Source organism: Ochotona princeps, chromosome X (assembly GCF_030435755.1).
Source record: "Ochotona princeps isolate mOchPri1 chromosome X, mOchPri1.hap1, whole genome shotgun sequence".
NCBI lineage: Eukaryota > Metazoa > Chordata > Mammalia > Lagomorpha > Ochotonidae > Ochotona > Ochotona princeps.
The window spans coordinates 46,388,644-46,405,767 of NC_080865.1; the positions used below are offsets into that span (position 1 = coordinate 46,388,644).

General features: G+C 39.9%; 1 pseudogene; it reads right to left on the minus strand.

The window, feature by feature from the left end:
• Positions 1 to 984: 984 nt before the first annotated feature.
• On the minus strand, positions 985 to 10,647 carry LOC101524426 (breast cancer metastasis-suppressor 1-like protein; annotated as a pseudogene).
• Between the last annotated feature and the right edge of the window lie 6,477 nt (positions 10,648 to 17,124).

Here is a 17,124-nt window from a genome sequence, read left to right on the forward strand (position 1 = left end):
TACTAAATTTAAAAATGCAAATCTTATCAAAAATGCTTATCAAACATTGTATACATAAGTACTGTCAAAAACTATCGGATTATGACATTCTGTACATTTGCTAAGGTCAATTAGGAAGAGAATGAGGTAGCATAACTTAGCTGATGTTGAATTTCAGCAGTCAAATGTTTTCAAATTTGGAAACTGGGAAGTAGTGATCTGCACCTGAGGTTTGCAGAGGTAAACGGTAAGAAAACAAACGGAATCATGCAGCTCTTCCTGTGCTAAGTGTTCACAGGTGTATTTCTCCCTTGGCTTCTTAAGTCTCACTGTAATGGGAATTAAAGTGCATAAGGCCACCAGGAATACTTGGCTTGCTTGCACCCTGAACGCATGCTACAGCCCACAGTGCTGCCGTAATCAAGGTCTCAATGCTTCGTGCGGTTCCTGAGGCTCTGGAAGTTGATGTTGAATGTGATTAGGGGACGGGAGGACATTTTCCAAATTGCACCAAAGGGCCTTAATATATAGAAACACCAAAGATAAAAAATAATATAGTTGGGAACAGATTCAAGGAGACTACCTCTGTCTGTTTGGCCATAGGAATCAAATCAGATAAGGACCAAGTTTCACCTCTGGAGAACACTTCCTAAAAATCTGTTTCCAAAAAATCAGACATGTACAGCAAGCACCACAATACTGTCAGTTAATGTCCACTTACACACTGCATCATAAATACCAGGTATAAAGACCTACCCTCTACGGGGTCACAGGAAACACGGGTCAAAGTATGTTATCACGTGACACTGACTTTACTAATGAAGTACAACTTGTAAAAAGTAGGTTACGACCATACACTCAAGGAAGAGGAAAAGGAAAACCTCTAAGCTACAAAAGAGCCCCTTTTAGCTCTCAAACCCGAGTTTCAAGATTGTAAAACAAGATTGTAACGTAAGGCCCTCAGTTCTAAATAAGCTGTGATCACATATGTACATGCTCATATATGTTTCAATCTCAATTTTGATTCAACACTAATCTACTAACACAAAACATTTATAGGAATCATTTTATCACTTATTTACAAAGAATGACAAAGATATGGAAAAAATCTGAACACAGATAATCATAGTGCACTAAAGATAAGACATATTTGTGTAACCTTTAAAAAAATTTAGAAAGAAATCCCTACCTATACTGTTCATGAGACCTAAGAGCAAACAAATGCAGTGATCATGATTAACCTTTTATTACTGTTTCTTCTAATAGCATTGATATGAGGTTTACTTAAAATACTGCCTACAAATACAAATTCTGTCTTGGTACAATGAGAATGTGAAGTTATTGAATAGAGTTTTTTACTCCCATGGCACATCACACTTTATAACACTAATAAGGTAGGTTTAGATAACACTTAAATCATGATTATGAATGCTTAATTGAATATTTTCCTTTCTGTAGCTGTGAAATGTAAAGCATAGATTTGCTTCCATCAGGCCTCTTAAACCAAACTTCATCATGGTTAACTGTTGTAATTATGGCACTGGTAGGACATTCATCTTTTTTATCAACACATATGGTCTCTCCGCGTATGTATCATTCACCATCATAATACAGTCTTCCCTCTTCAGATCTGGTACTGTGCAGATGCTCCTCCAGCTTCACAGGAGGTTCTGTTTTCACTCTGTGTGGACCCAGCATAGCCATTGCTTTCCTGATTGTTGTCCAGTCTTCCAGAATGTCAAGATCTTGTAGCATATACACTATACATGGGCCCGAAACAACAACGGGCTTCTTGTAGGGACTGAATGGGTCTTTCCTCTTCTTTCTTTTTTTTTTTTTTAAAGATTTATTTTATTTTCATTACAAAGTCAGATATACTGAGAGGAGGAGAGACAGAGAGGAAGTGGAGAAGCCGGGATTAGAACCAGCGGCCATATGGGATCAAGGCGAGGACCTTAGCCACCAGGCCACGCTGCCAAGCCCTCCTCTTCTTTCTTGACTGCAGCTCATCATTCCACAGCTCTGAGGTAATGTCGATGCTGTGCCTGTCCTCTTCAAGCCTTCGTATCTTCTTCAGCTCACTCTGGACTGTATCCTATAACAAAAACTTCTCACTCTCACAATGCTGGCAAGAAGCTTGAATTTCACATTCATATTTGTTCTTTACTGAACAAACTAAGCAGAGCTCCCTATAGATTCCTGCTACCTTTGTATGAATTTGCATATTTTCTTGTAGAGTTGCCAGTGGTTCCAAATATTCTGGTGCTTTCCCAGCTATGCCATCTTGTAGTTTTGCATTCACCTGACTTAATCGCTCTTTATAAAATTGATCTCTGAGGTCGGTAAACTGTTTTTCAAGATTGGACATTTCATCTGAACATTCCATTCTTCTTCTTTCACAGTCTTCATCATCTATTTCTGAGCTGTCGCCATCCTCCGAGACTGACGAGCTCTCGGTGTCCTACTCCTCGGAGCTACTCCCTTCATTCTCAGAGTGGTTCACCTCCATCTCATTGGTGATCGTTTGTCTCCTTCTTATCCCCCCCCCCCACCGGGGGAATGCACCGGCATTTTCCAGCCGAGCAATTTCTTTCCACTCCCGCCGCCCACCCCGGCCACCGCTGCTTCGAGGAAGGGAGTGCCGAGTGCTGGGACCCACCCTGCGGCCGAGCTCACTCCGAACCCCCCGGCTCCTCCTCCGATATGGTTTTTCATTTTTGATTTCAGGCATGTGGAGGTTAAGGATTCTTGGGGAATTGATCTCTTCATCATTATTTGATGTTCGTTGTTAACTTTCCTCTGTTGAAGTCAGCTCCTCTGAAATTAATATCACACTAATCTTTCTTTGTCTGTGTTTCCACTTACCTGCAGTTTTAGTTCCTTACGGCTAAGCTTGATCCAAAAGTTCAATGGAAATAATATTAATAGAAATAAATATTTTCGAAACTTTAAGCTATACATCATTTTCAGTATCTTTTTTTTTTAAAAAAGATTTATTTTTGTTACAAAGTCAGATATACAGAGAGGAGGAGAGACAGAGAGGAAGATCTTCCGTCCAATGATTCACTCCCCAAGTGAGCCGCAACGGCCGGTGCTGTGCCGATCTGAAGCCGGGAACCAGGAACCTCTTCCAGGTCTCCCACGCGGGTGCAGTGTCCCAGTACATTGGGCCGTCCTCAACTGCTTTCCCAGGCCACAAGCAGGGAGCTGGTTGGGAAGTGGAGCTGCCTGGATTAGAACTGGCGCCCATATGGTATCCCGGGGCGTTCAAGGCCAGGACTTTAGCCACTAGGCCACGCCACCGGGCCCCATTTTCAGTATTTTGATAAAACCTTGCATTATGCATTTCACTCTCATCTGGAATATAATTTTTTCCTAACTTATTCATGCTAAATATGTTACCCACCTGCTAGTCACTTAGTAGCCATCCTAGTTTCAGATTCATTGTCACAGTGCTGCATTGGCTGTGTTCTAATAGCCCTTGTTTTACTTAATAATGACATCAAAATGCAATAATATTTATGCTGGCAATTTGAATATGCCAAAGAGAAGTCACAAAGTGCTTTCTTTCTTTAATTGAAAAAATATAAGCTCTTGATTGGAGACAATAAAAATATGGGATGCTGAGATTACCAAAGTCTATGTTGTTGTTGTTAATTTCTTATTGTACTTAATTCATGCGTAAAATTTAATTATATGTTTGTGAGTGTAGGAAAATACATGTGTATAGAGTTCAGTGCTCTCATGAGTTTCAGGCATCCATTGGGACTCTTCAGTAAGGACATACTACTGTACTTCTAGTTTCTTTTGATTAGTATTAGGACAGTGTATCTTTTGCTGTTAGTTTATTTTTAATCTTTATGTATTTTATGTAAAATGGATTTCTTATAGACAATATATTGTAGGGTCTTCTTGTTTGATCCCTTATGGTATCCATCTTTTGGTGCTGTAGATCATTGATGTTTCCCGTTCATGAATTATTGATATAGCTGGTTTAGTATCTACTATAGTTGTTGCTGTTTTTGTCCTTTTTTCTTTGTTCATATATTTTTTAGAAAAAAGTATTTATGTATTTGAAGGTCAGAAGTAGAGAGGGAGAAAGAGAGGGAGAGAGAAAGATTTGCTCATTTCCAGATGTTAACACTGGCCAGGGCTGGGTCAGACCAAAGCCAGGAGACTGGAACTCAATCTGGGTCATCTGTGTGGGTGCGAGAGCCCAGGCACTTGAGTCATCCTCTGCTACTTTCCCCAGGTGCATTAACAGGGAGCTGGATCGTAAGTGGAGCCTCTGGAACTTGAATGAGTGTCCAAATGAGATATCCACGTCACAGGAGTTGACATGATCTTACACCGCAACCCCAGTCCCTCTAAGTTTTTAAAATAGAGAAACACACAGTGTGCTAACATCATCTCTAATCACCCTACTGCACAATAGAATCCAAAAGCATCTTACTATTATGTATCCCTGATGCAGTATCCCCCATCGTACTCTCTTCACTTTCCTCTCCAATGTCTGGTCATACCATTACATTTTTAACCTCCACGAGATCACCTTTTTCTTTTTTAAGGCTCCACATAGGCATGAGATAATGTTTCACTTGTCTTTCTGTGCTTGGTTTATTTCAGTTAGTATAAATACCTCTTTTCCCATTCAGGCTGTTGCAAATGATGAGACTGTACTCTTTTCATGGTTGCATAATATTCCATTGTGTATGTGTACCACATTAAAAAATTTATTCTTTGGTGGATTGGCACCTATAATGTTTACACTGCATGGATATTGTGAGTAGTTCAGCAATAAACATGGAAGTATACACGTTTATTCAATAGATGGGTTGCATTTCCTTTGGAATATGCCTAGTGCCTAGTGATAGAACTACTAGATCAGTAATGGATTTTTATAAGATCCACTTTTACTTTTTTCAGAACCTCCACAATGTTTTTCATAATGACTGCACTAATTTAATTCCCAACAGCAGTGTAAAAAGACTTCCTTTTCGTGTTTTTGATAATAGTCAATCTTATTGAGGGTGAGGTGATATGTGATTTAGTTTGAATTTCTCTGAGAAATTAGTGATGTTAAGCATTTTTAATGTACCTGTTAGAAATTTAGGTGTCTTCTTTTGAAAATGTCTGTTTTTATGTACTGTATATTTAAAAAATTGGATCTTTCATGATATTTTATTTTGCTGTTGGATTGTTTGAGTTCCTTATGTGTTCTGGATATGAATCTCTTGTTAGATGTACAGCTTGTAAATAGTTTCCCATTATGTATATCACTTCTGTTGACCGCTTCTTCTTTTGTGCAAAAGCTCTTTATTTCAGTGAAGTCTCATTTGCTTATTCTTGTGCTTATTTCATGTGCCTTTGGGGTCTGATCTAGAAAATCCTTGCACATTTCAATGTGCTAAAGTGGTTCTCTTATGCTTTCTTTGAACAGTTTCAAAGACTCAGGCCTCATACCTTAGCATTTAATCCATCTTGGTTTGATTTGACTTTTGTATGTGGTGATAGTGCCTGATTTCATTCTTCTGTATGTAGCTATACAATTTTCCCGTCATTGTTTATTAATTCCCAATGCAATTTTAGCAACTTTGTTAAAGATCAGTAGGTTGTAGGGGGTTTACTGCTAGCATCTCTATTGTGTTTCATTGGTCTATAAATCTGTGTTTATGTTGAAATCATGCTGTTCTAATTATGGAAATTTTGTAACATCTTTTAGAATTAGTGTAAATCTGCTTGCTTTGTTCTTTTTGCTCAAGATTGTTTTGGATGTTTGGGGTCTTTTGTGGTTCCACATATTTTTTGAAGATTTATTTATTTTTATTGGTAAGAAATACAGAGAGAAGGAGATAAAGAGAGAAAGAACTTCCTTCTGCTTATTCACTCCCCAGGTGGCTGTAATGGCCGGAATTAAGCTGATCCAAAGCCAGGAGCCAGAAACCTCCTTTGGGTCTCCCATGTGGATGCAGGGTCTCAAGGCTTTGGAAAGTCCTCCACTGCTTTCCCAGGCCACAAGCAGGGAGTTGGATGGAAAGCAGAGCAGCTACAGGAACCGGCGCCCATATTGGATCCTAGTGTGGATGCAAGGTGAAGATTTTAGCCATTATGTTATCACACCTGGCCTGTTCCACCTAAGTTTTACTAGTGATTTTTTTTCTCTATTTCTCTGAAAAATGTTGTTCGGATTTTGGTAGGGATTGTGTAGAGTCTGCATGTATCGTTGGGTGGTACACAAATTTTAATGATACTGGTTCTTCTAATCCAGGAACCTAGATTGGGGCTTGGCGTACAATGGCTCAGTGGCTAAATCCTCACCTTGCATGTGCCAGGTTCATATACGGACACTAGTTTGTGTCCCGGCTGCTCCACTTCCCATCCAGCTCCCTGCTTGTGGCCTTGGAAAGCAGTCGAGAACAGCCCAAAGCTTTGGACCCCTGCATCTACGTGGGAGAGCTGGAAGAAGCTCCTGGCTCCCGACTTTGGATTGGCTCAGTTCCAGCCTTTATGGCTATATGGTGAGTGAATCAGCAGATGAAAAATTTTTTTGCTGTCTCTCCTTCTTTCTGTAAATCTGCCTTTCCAATAAAAATATGTAAATCTTTTTTTTTTTAAAGAATCCAGGACATCTTTCCATTTATTTGTGCTTCCTTTGACTTCAGTCAACAAGGATGTGTAGTTTTCATAGTAGAGATGTTAAATTTATTTTCAGCTATTTCATCTTTTTTTTTGTAATTACTGGAAGTGAGAGAAATTTCTTGACTTTCTTTTTGAAACAATTCACCATTCACATATAATAATGCTATCATTTTTGTGTTTTGACTTTGTATCTTGCAACTATGTCAAATTTGTTTATTATTTCTAACAGCTTTTTGGTGGAATCTGCAGTTTTCCACACATAAGATCATGTCATTTGCAAAAAGTGAAATTTTGACTTCCTCCTTTGTGAATTGGATGCTCTTTATTTCTTTCTTGCCTATTTGCTCTGCTTGTGACTTCTAGTATTATGTTGAACAGAATTGGTAAATGGGTACGCTGGTCTTAACCTAGATCTTATACAGAAAACCTCCAGTTTTCCCCTACTCAGTATGATGTTACATGTTGAGTTGTTATATATAGTCTTTTTTATGTTAAAGGTATGTTTCTTCTTTATTAAATTTGTTCAGTTTTTTACGAAGGAATGTTGAATTATATCAAATGCTTCCCCCCTTTTTTTTTTTACATCCACTGAGATGATTAAACAAATTTTGTTCTATTGATGAGATATCTTACATCCTTGGGATGAATCACAGTTGATAGGAAAGGATTTTTAAAATATGCGGTTGGATTCTATTTGCTAATATTTTGCTGAGAATGTTTGCATTAATTTGCAACAAGGATATTGGTCTATTGATTTGGTTGGTTGTTTTTTTTTCTTGTCATTGTTTTGTTTTGTTGTTAATGTAATGCTAGCCTTGAAATTAATTTGAAATAATTGTGCTCTCTTCCATTTTTTAAAAGTAAATTAAGAAGCATTGGTGTTAATTGTTCTTTAAAAGTTTGGTAGGATTAAGTAGTGAAGCTATCTTGTCCTGGATTTCTGTTTGATTAAAGTTTTATTTTGTTTTGTTTTGACTGAGTTAATGTTGCTACCTGTTATTGGTCTGCTTAGGCATGCTATTTCATCATGATTAAATCTTAGTAAGGTATATTTATCCAAGAATTTGTTCATTTCTCTAGGTCATGAAATTTGTTTCCATATAATTGTTCATAGTTATCACTAGCAATCATTTCTACTTTGGTAGTGTCAGTTGTAATGTCTCCATTTTCATTCCTAATTCTACGTAATTTGAATCTCCTCTCTTTCTTCCTTGGTTAGTCTAGCAAATGGTTGAGGGATTTTATTTTTTTCTAAGAAAAAGTTCCTTGTTTCATTGATTTTTTGGTAGTCTGTGTCATTCATTTATTATATTTTCCTTATTCCTCTTTTGGGTTTATTTTGTTCTTTTCTCCAGTTCTTTGAGATACAATAGTAAATGGTTTCTTTGAGATAATTCTGTCTTTTTTGGATGTGTATATTGATTATTGTAAAATGTATTTCCGTTTTCGTTCATTTTAAGATATTTTAAATTTCTTTCCTTGATTTCTTCCTCTATTCATTGATGTTTGAGATGTAAATTATTTAATTTTAATATTTGTATAGTTCAAAAGTTTTTACTATTATTGATTTCTAGTACTATTGCATTGTTGTCAGAAATGGCACTTGGAATGATTTCTAATATCTTAATTTTGTAGAGTCTTATTTTGTGACCTACCATATGATCTCTCTTGGAAAATGTTCCATGTGTTGTTGAGAAGAATGTCTTATGTGGATGTCTGTTAGATCCAAACAATTCAGGGTGCAATTTAACTCTATTGTTTCCTTGTTATTTTTTTTTTCTTTATTATCAGTCAATTTATGAAACTGGAGAGTTCAAGTTCCCTACTGTCATTGTATCAGAGTTTATTTCTACATTTAGATCCTTTAGGGTTTACTTTATGTATTTGAGTGTTCCAATATTAAGTGCATAAAATTTACAATTGTTATATCCTCCTGCTGGTTTGAGCCCTTTATCATTATACAATAATCCCCCCCAAAATCTCTATCTCCCCCAACTTCCCCCATGTCATTACAATAGTATAGTCCTTCATAAACAGTCATAAGCCTATCATCCTGCTATTTAAGTGTATCCTGATATTGTAGGCATGGACCCTGGCAACAAGTGCAGCATCCTATTGTCAAGATATGTTCAACAGTTTCATTGGGAGTCCATCTTGGATTTATAAATAGAGATTCACGTTGCATTGTATCTTCACATCTGTATGTGATAGTCTCTACTACACAGTTACAATACATCCGCTTAATTGAAAAGTCATAAAATAAAATCAACATCAGGAATAAAAATTTAAAAATTACAACAACGTGAAGTTAAATATCATGCTACTGAATGACTAATGTGTTGCTGAAGAAATGAAAAAGAAAACCAAATACCTTCCTCAAGCACACAATGCTGTTGTGTGAACTATGAGTCAGTGAGGAAATTAATAAGAAAAACGAAAACTTTTTGAATGAATGAAAATAAAAACAAACTTATCAACCTCCCTGAGATGCAGTAAAAATGGTATTGAAAGGTGTGTCGCATTTCAGAGAGAACATGTGATATTGTCCTTTTGGGATTGAATTGTTGCACTGAGCATAACAGCCTCTAGTTGGGACCATTTGGTTGTAAATGGTAGAATTTCATTCTTTTTTAGTGATTGAGTAGTATTCCATGGAGTAGATGTATTATAGTTTCTTTATCCACTTCTCTTTTGACAGGTTTCTGCATTGTTTCCATGTCTTTGCTATTGTAGATTGTGTTGTGAATATAGAACTATAAATCCCTTCCTCATATGCAAATTTCATTTCCTTTGGATATATTCCCAGAAGTGGAATAGCTGGGTCATACAGAAATTAATTTTCAGTTTTCTTAGTACTCTCCATACTGACTTCCTTGGTGGTTGTACTAGCCTACACTCCCACCAACAGTGAGGATTTATTATTAAGATTTATTTATTTCACTTGGAAAGTTAGAGTTACAGAGAGAGGGGGTGAGAGAGAGAGAGAGAGAGAGATCTTGCATAGTTTGAGTCACTCCCCAAATGGCTGCATGTTCTGAAGCTGAGCCTGTCTAAAGCCAGAAGCTAGGAGCTTCTCCCATATATGTGGGTACAGGGGCTCAAGGTTTTAGGCCATCTGCTGCTTTCCCAGACCATAAACAGAGATGGATTCTTTTGAAAAGAAATAGCCATTTAGTTACCCTTTTAATTTGATGATATTTTATTAACATTTAAGTAATCATCAGTAGTTAAGTTTTTATAGCTGACATTTTTAAAATGACATTTTAAAAAGTATTTTATTTTTCATGTTTATTATATAAAGTTGAGAGTGATGCATACCCATGTTGTTCTCCAATTATGATGTGGAGGTTTGAGGTGTGAAGGGGGTGAGTGGGATAAATATTTGAGTTCTTTTTTCTTTCTCCTATAACTGTGGAGGCTGCAGGGTAAGGGAGTGGCCTGCTCCTTGCTGTCAAGCTACATTAGTGCCTGGGGATGGAGATGGTCACCAGATGTCAGCATAGTTACCCCGGTGTAGGGAATAATGTTTTGAGAGTGCTGCTTGAGTGGTCTTGATGGTTCTGAGGCAACGTTGGCATCACTATACCAGAGCTGAGAAAATATTTCCAAGGTCTAATGGCTGAAGAGGTCTATTTCAGTGTATCCACAGACCTAGACATTTGTTGGAAAGCTTGGTCAGGAGAGTTGTTTAACCTGTTCTGTTTTCTATCCTTTGGTGAGGCACTCGATGTTCTCTGCTGGCCTAGGTGATATGGCTGTTTGTTCCCTGTGTGCATTTGGTATGCTGGCCACTGCACAGGCACCTATGCTCTAAGGTCAGATCACATACATTGTAATTTTCCCTGTGGCCAGGGTTTGAGTTCAGCAGTCTAGTTGGGGCGTTCCCCAAGAAACCGCACCTAGGATGACCTCAGACTTGACTTGTGTGTGCACCAGCTAATGCAGGATCAGATTTGCTCTACCTCTTGCATCAGTTAATACACTTACTGATGGATGCAGCTGGCTGGTCAGTTCTGCCCCCAACCCCATCTCTGAGGGAAACTGGCGGGTGCTGCAGCCTAGTCCAGCCCAGCCTACCAGAAGCCCATCTCTCATGTATACGGGCAGGTGCTGTAGTCTAGTTGAGGTGATGCTAAATAACTCCCACCAGATCCACCCTCAGTCTCTATTTTTTGTATGTGTTGGCAGGTGCAGTGGCCAAGCCCGGCTGGGCCCACATCCTGCTTTAGTTCCCTTGCATACCAGCAGGTATTTGGTTTTTTATTTGAAAAGCAGAGTTACAGAGAGAAGCAGAGGCAGAGAAAAATCTTCCATCCGCTGGTTCACTCCCCAAATGGCTGCAATGGCCAGAGATGAGCCTAGCTGAAGCCTGTAGCCAGGAACTTCTTCCAGGTCTCTCACAGGAGTGCAGGGGTCCAGGGACTTGGGCGATTCTTCACTTCTTTCCCAGGTCATAAGCACAGAACCAGAGCATAAGTGGAACAGTGATGATAAAACCAACACCCATATAGGATGTTGGCGCTGCAGACAGACAATTAGTTTGCTAATGCCACTGCATCAGCCGCAATAACTAATATTTTCATACTTTTAAAAAAATGGTAGTTCCTTTGTTTTTGCCTCTTGCAATCTTTATTTGTCCCTTGCTGATTCTCTTTGGCAACTCTATTATAAGTTAGTGATTCGTGTTTATCATTCAGCTTACAAAAAACTTTTTGCTGTAACAAGCAAAAAGTTGAAATACAAGTTAAAATTGAATACAAGTTGAAGCACAAGTTAACATTAATTATAAAGATAAGGAAAGAAACAAAGAGAGATAGGATGTGTGAATAAAGAATCCTACATTTGTGCTTTACTCTGCACATTTTGAACTTTTGTTATTACATTTAACAGCTTTCAATGTAGCTCATTTCTTAACATTTTAGTATAGTTATTATAATATTTGAAGTATTTACAGTGAAGATGTAAATGGTTTTATATGATGTTTACAATTTTAGAGCATTCTGAATTTGTTGGTACAGTTATTCTTACCAGTGAGGTTTTGTTTTGTTTTAGGATTTTTTTTTTAATTTGAAAGGCAGAGTTATATATAGAGAAGGAGACAGAAAGATCTTCTGTCTGCTGGTTTCTTCCCCAAATGGCTGCAAAAGCTGGAGTGGGGCTGGTCAGATGCCAGGAACTAGGAGCTTCTTCCAGGTCTCCCACACAGGTATAGGGGCCAAGGACTTGAGTCTTTTCCCACTATTTTCCCAGCCCATTAGCAAGAATTTGGTTTGGAGCTGGAGCAGCTGGGACTCGAATGGAGCCCATATGAGATGTTTGTGCATCAAGAGGAGACTTAACTTGCTAGGCCAATTGGCCCCACCAGTGAGGTTTTGTTTAAAGAAAAAAAAAAATCACCTATTTTAAAGTCAGAGTTACCATGAGAAAGAGAGAGAGAGAGAGAGAGAGAGAGAGAGAGAGAGAGAGAGAGAGAGAGAGAAAATATTTCATTCATTTCTTCATTCACTTCCTAAATGCCCAAATGGCCACAACAGGCAGTACTGGGCCAGGCTTAAGTTAGGAGCCTGAAACTCTCTTTCTCCCACGTGGAAGGTAAGAGCCAAAGTCATCTTCTGCTGTCTTCCCAGGTTTGTTAGCAGGGCATTGGGTCAAAAATGAAGCAACTAGAACTGGAGCCAGCATTCTAGTGTGGAATGCTGCTGCTGCAGGTGGCTCTACCACACCGGCCCTCAGCAGTAGGTTTTCAGAGCCATGTGTTATTTTCTTCTTTCTCACTAGCATCTCTTCCAGCTTGAAGAACTCCCTTTCTTAGCTTTTTGTAACAGATCCATTGGTAGCAAACTCTCTTAGCTTTGGTTTGGGAATGCCTATCTCTCCCTCATATCTGAAGAATGGTTTTGTTGGATACATTATTCTTAGCTGTAAAAGTCTTATTCAATTTTTTTTTCTGACTTGCAAAGTTTCTGCCTTTTTTTTTTTTATTGCAGAAAAAAGAGATCTGTGGTCAGGCAAATTATGGTCTCTTAATGTGTTATTCCTTCTTTTCTCTTGCAGTGTTGAGAGTTCTTCCTTTGTGTTTCAACTTGGAGAGCTTGTCTAAAATGCACCTTATGGTGGAATGGGTAGATTTGAATTTGATTGGTGACCTCTGGTTTTCCTATTCCTGGATAGCTAGAGCTTTCTCTAGGGTTGGGAAGTTTTCTGTTTGTTACCTCTTTAATATGCTTTTTATTCTTTTGGCTTTCTAAAGTGTCTCTTGATTCCTAATCATCTGAATGTTGCTGATGTTATGGGGTCTCAAACTTCCATTAAGTTTTCTTTATTTCTCTTGATTCTTTTTTTTTCTCCTTTGGCTGTGTGTTTTCAAATGATCTATCTTTATGCTCCCCAATTCTTTTTTTGTTTGTTTGATATATTCTGACTTGTATCATGTTGTTTATTTCACTTAGTGTACTTTTTCAGGTGAGGGATTTCTGCCTGATTTTGCTTAGTTACTGTTATCTCACTATCAATTCTCTATGTTAAAATATTGCATTGTTTGTGCTCTCTTCAGTTCCTTGAAGTTTAGTAAAACAGCTATTTGGAAATGTTTATCTGAGCATAACAATTTTAATTTCTGGTTTCTGGTACAGCATTTTGTTCTTTAGGTGAAGTCATGGCGTTTTGGAAGTTCTTAAGCCTTATTTGCATATACCATTATCTGTGCATTGCAAGAGTAGTTACAGTAATCTGGTTTTCTTTGTGGCTGTCCTTGTAGAAATTCTAAGCAGTGTGTTTATTTTCTCTGATTCGGTTTTAATATGTGAGTGCATTCCAAGTCAATGTCCCATAGACATTCTGTTGATAATGTTTTTACTCGTTCAGTCTTATAATACTCCCTAGCTCCAGTTTGTCCCAAATGTACAGCTGAGGTGCTGTGAGAATGAACTGGGTAACTACCTAAAATGTGATAGTTCACCCTTACATTGCCTCTTCCTGGGCTTGTGTTGGGGTCAGCCCTATTGTTCTGTGTCCACCAATGCCAAGATGCTTTGTGATATCTGGAGTCTTCATTCAACCAAGACCAGCCCGTTCTGGGGGGGAGGGGCTAGGACCAAAGCTTACACCACCATGGCCTGTCTATTCTTTAGGCAGGGATGTTCAGTGCGATAGTGTCATAATTTGTTCAACTTCTAGTAAAGCTCATGTTTTATATCTTGGCAGGGAACCAGAAGGGGCAGTTGCCATATGCAGAAGGGGACAACAAGTGAAGTGGCCTGCCTTTAGGACAACCTGCTCTCAGAAGAACTAATCCATTCAGATGAGGATAAGTACTCAGCCATTTACTTCCACCTGCTTCCATGAGAAAGTCATCAGTTCGTTTTAATGACTAAATCGCCTCTTCCAGGCCCAGCCTCAACTCAGCACAGTAACATTGGTGATTACATGCCACCATGATTTTGGTGGTAAAAAATGACATCCAAATCATAGCAATTTTCTGCCTATGTTTTCCTGTAACTCACCGATTTTCTTTAAGACGATTAATTAAAGTCTTCAGGAAATGTGTAGATTTCTATTTCTTTCATTTTGATTACTGAGGATTTGTCTTGTTCTTTTCTTTCTTTTTTTTTCATTTATTTCATGTTCCTTTCAGCTCTGCATTGTAATGTACATATGATGAAACCACCACTTCTCACAGACTGCATGGCCCCCCTTCACCTATCATCGTGCCTAGCAATTATGGATTCCTATTTCTGTGCCAAGTGCACCTTATTTTTTTTTCTTATGGGAATCCAAAATATCTCGCTTCACTTGGAGTGTAACTTTGTCACATTCCTCAGAATTCTGCGTGAGGTAGGGCAGAAACCAGCCCTTTGATAGCATTCTACAAGGCCAGGGATGTTAGAAGAAGGGGAGGTTTCTTGTCCTTTTTAGATCTAGAATTTTCATTTGGTTACTTTTTTTTTTTTTATCATTTCTTCTCTTTAAACTTGCTTGTGTTTAAAAAATAAAATTTGTATGTATTTATGTACATCATGCTATTGAAATATGCTTACCTTGTTGAATTACTACATTGAGGTTATGAACAATCACATTACTTCCTGTTTTTTTTTTTGTGAAAAGAACATTTAAAATCTGCTCTTTTAGCAGTCCTCACAGTACAGTATCTCCTTGCTAATTAAAATCTCCATAATGGGAGGGCTGCGGGAGAGGACGTCTAGCTCGGATCCCGAACCCAGTCCGCCATGTGCCCATGGCTCATGGCGGGCTGGGCCCGGGCGGCCAGTGCGCCATTTGGCGCCAGGCTGTGCCTGCTGGCCGCCCGGCCGGGGAGCTCTGGGGTATTGGACGTCTGAATCGCTGCTGAGATAGCTCTAGAGTGACCCCACTGTTTCTGGGATCTGAGTCAATCCTAAAGATTCCCAATGCCAGTAACTCTTCCTTTGAAGAACTTCCAATCCCTTAATAATGCTGAGCTTTGAACACCTATCAAGTAAAAGATAAGCTCCGGCTTGTCTAGCAGGCTGGCACCTAATGGTCCTCGGAGCAACCACGGGCAGGTGCGTGATTTACGGCTAGGAACGGTCCCAATCTGGGATGCCACAGCTGGGATGAGGTTCCCACCAAGGGGTGTATGTGCTGGAATGGGGGCTGTGTTCTATCTAGGAAACAGTTGTAGTCACCCGAGGCACTAGTGTGGGCTGGGATTGGATGCACCAGGCCGGTTCAGATCCCAGCACCATCTGGTGTTATGGAGAACCAGGGTAGATGTGGGACTGACTAGGCTGGGTCTCAATCCCCTTCTGAGCCATGTGTGAGCTGTATGTGGGTATGGACGAGCCATGGCTGGGCTGAAACATCCAACAACAAGAGTCAGAATGGGGTGAAAGACAGCCAGGAAAAGCCACTGTTCCTGCTAGGACAGGAGGTGAACTGAGTAGGGTTGGCTCATGGACCCCCTGGCAAGCGCAAAATCTGGCATTGGGAGGGGTTCTGATGGAGGAGCCTGGGCAACTCCTCTGGCAGGACACAGTCCCTGCAGGTAAGCGCAAGAAGCATGATTGGAAACAGCCCAGAATAGGCCATGGAAAGTTTTCCACTGGCATGCATTCAGCATGGGTCAGGAGCAGACCAGGCTGAATCAGTTCATGTCATCCTCTGGCAAATCTGATCACCAGAACAGAGTGTGGAATGGGCCGGGTTTGGTTGCGACAAAACCAGTACACATTATGGAACGCCAGGGCGTGGTTGCCTGTACTGGATATGAATGCAGCACCCATCCAGCACACGTGAGATCCAGGAAGGGAGGGGCACAGCTGGCAGGGGGGTTAAGGGGCTGGTCCCCTCGCTGGACAGCCACTCCCACTGGAGAGCGTGGGCTGGGATAGAGACAGACTAGACTATGCAAGGCTACAACACCTGTGCGCTGCATGTGGACTAGATCAGGGCCACAGCATCAGCTGGCAGAAGCTGGCACTGGGGACTAATTCTGTCGAGTCAAATCACAGGACCACCCGAAGAGTGCATCAACCGGGATTGAGAGAGACCTGGGAGGGAAAAAGTGGGTTCCCCCTTCTTGGGTCACTATTCCCGTGGGAGGGCATGAAAACTAGGACGGGGGCTGGGATGGCTAGATAGAGAGGTACTCAACAATATCTGTGAGGGCTGGATGGTTGAGTCGGTTAGATAAAACTAAGCTTTAATACCCATTGACAAGTACCAGAACCAAATGGGATGGGGGACAGATTGGTCTTCTGCTACACATACTGGCAAACCAGGGTAGGGGGCGGTCTGGTGGGGGTTATTGTGGGTCGCCCCAACTAGGCTGCAGCTCCCACTGGTTGATGTAAGGGCCAAACCAGACTGGACTGCAACACCCATTGGTTCCAGTGCAACTCTGGACTGAAAACAGAACCAACACAGCAATTGCAACCACCAGCTGATCAGGGTGATGGACTGTGCCGGGCCCTGTGCTTGCTAGAACATACAAGAAACTAATCTGGGAATACCTCAAAGTATCTTTGGAGATCTCCCCACTTGAACTGCTGGACTCAGAATTCTAACCAAGAAAAGACAGAAGACAGAATAGGACAATCATTCATCTCAGCTACATGTTGGCAGCGAAATATGGGACAAATGGAGACTTCATGATGGACCATATCAATCAGTGGACCACCTCATCGAGCGAAACTGGCAGTGACTCATAACTGGAGAACTATTAACACCACTTGAGCACATATCTCAGAGCATGCCCCACATCCGGGACTTGGGGTGGGCGGGAAACCAGGTGGGGCTTCTCCCTCAGTGTCCCACTCTACCTCAGATACATGATGGAAACAATATTGACATAATAGCATTGCCCACCTCCCTATCCCCCTGAACCTTTTTTTTCTTTTTCTTGTTTTTCCTTCAACTATAGTTAACTATGTAAAGATTGTCAACAACAATACAATAAAATGGATAAAAAAATCTCCATAATGTACAATATATCTCTTACATTTATTCCTATGTAATAGAGACTTTATA